General features: G+C 47.3%; 1 protein-coding gene across 5 annotated transcripts in view; it reads right to left on the minus strand.

Moving 5' to 3' along the window:
* The window catches only part of NSMAF (neutral sphingomyelinase activation associated factor), a 63176-nt gene that overhangs the window by 30075 nt on the left and 32767 nt on the right, over positions 1-334 (minus strand). The window lies entirely within an intron of this gene.

A 334-nucleotide genomic window follows, 5' to 3' on the forward strand; every position in this document is an offset into this window, starting at 1 on the left:
TTAATTAATCTTCTGTCTGGATGTTCTATCCATTCTTGAAAATGGGGCATGAAGTCTCCTACTATTATTGTTGCTGTCAATTTCTCCCAACAATTGTCAATGTTTGCTTTGTATAGTTAGGTGCAGTGAGGTTGGGTGCACATACATTGTGATGGTTAATTTTACGTGTCGCGTGCTCCACTCTTCTCTTTGCCCTGGGGGAGAGTGTGCTGAGCTGTACTGGGTTCTGTCTGCCGTATCTCAGGTCCTCTGGAGCAGCTGCACAATGCCCAGCTCTTTATCGTTTTCAGCAGTCCCCAGGCGTCTGCACTATGCTGGGTCCTGTCAGTGCTCC

The sequence above is a fragment of the Pteropus vampyrus genome, unplaced genomic scaffold (genome assembly GCF_000151845.1).
Source record: "Pteropus vampyrus isolate Shadow unplaced genomic scaffold, Pvam_2.0 Scaffold45, whole genome shotgun sequence".
Lineage (NCBI taxonomy): Eukaryota > Metazoa > Chordata > Mammalia > Chiroptera > Pteropodidae > Pteropus > Pteropus vampyrus.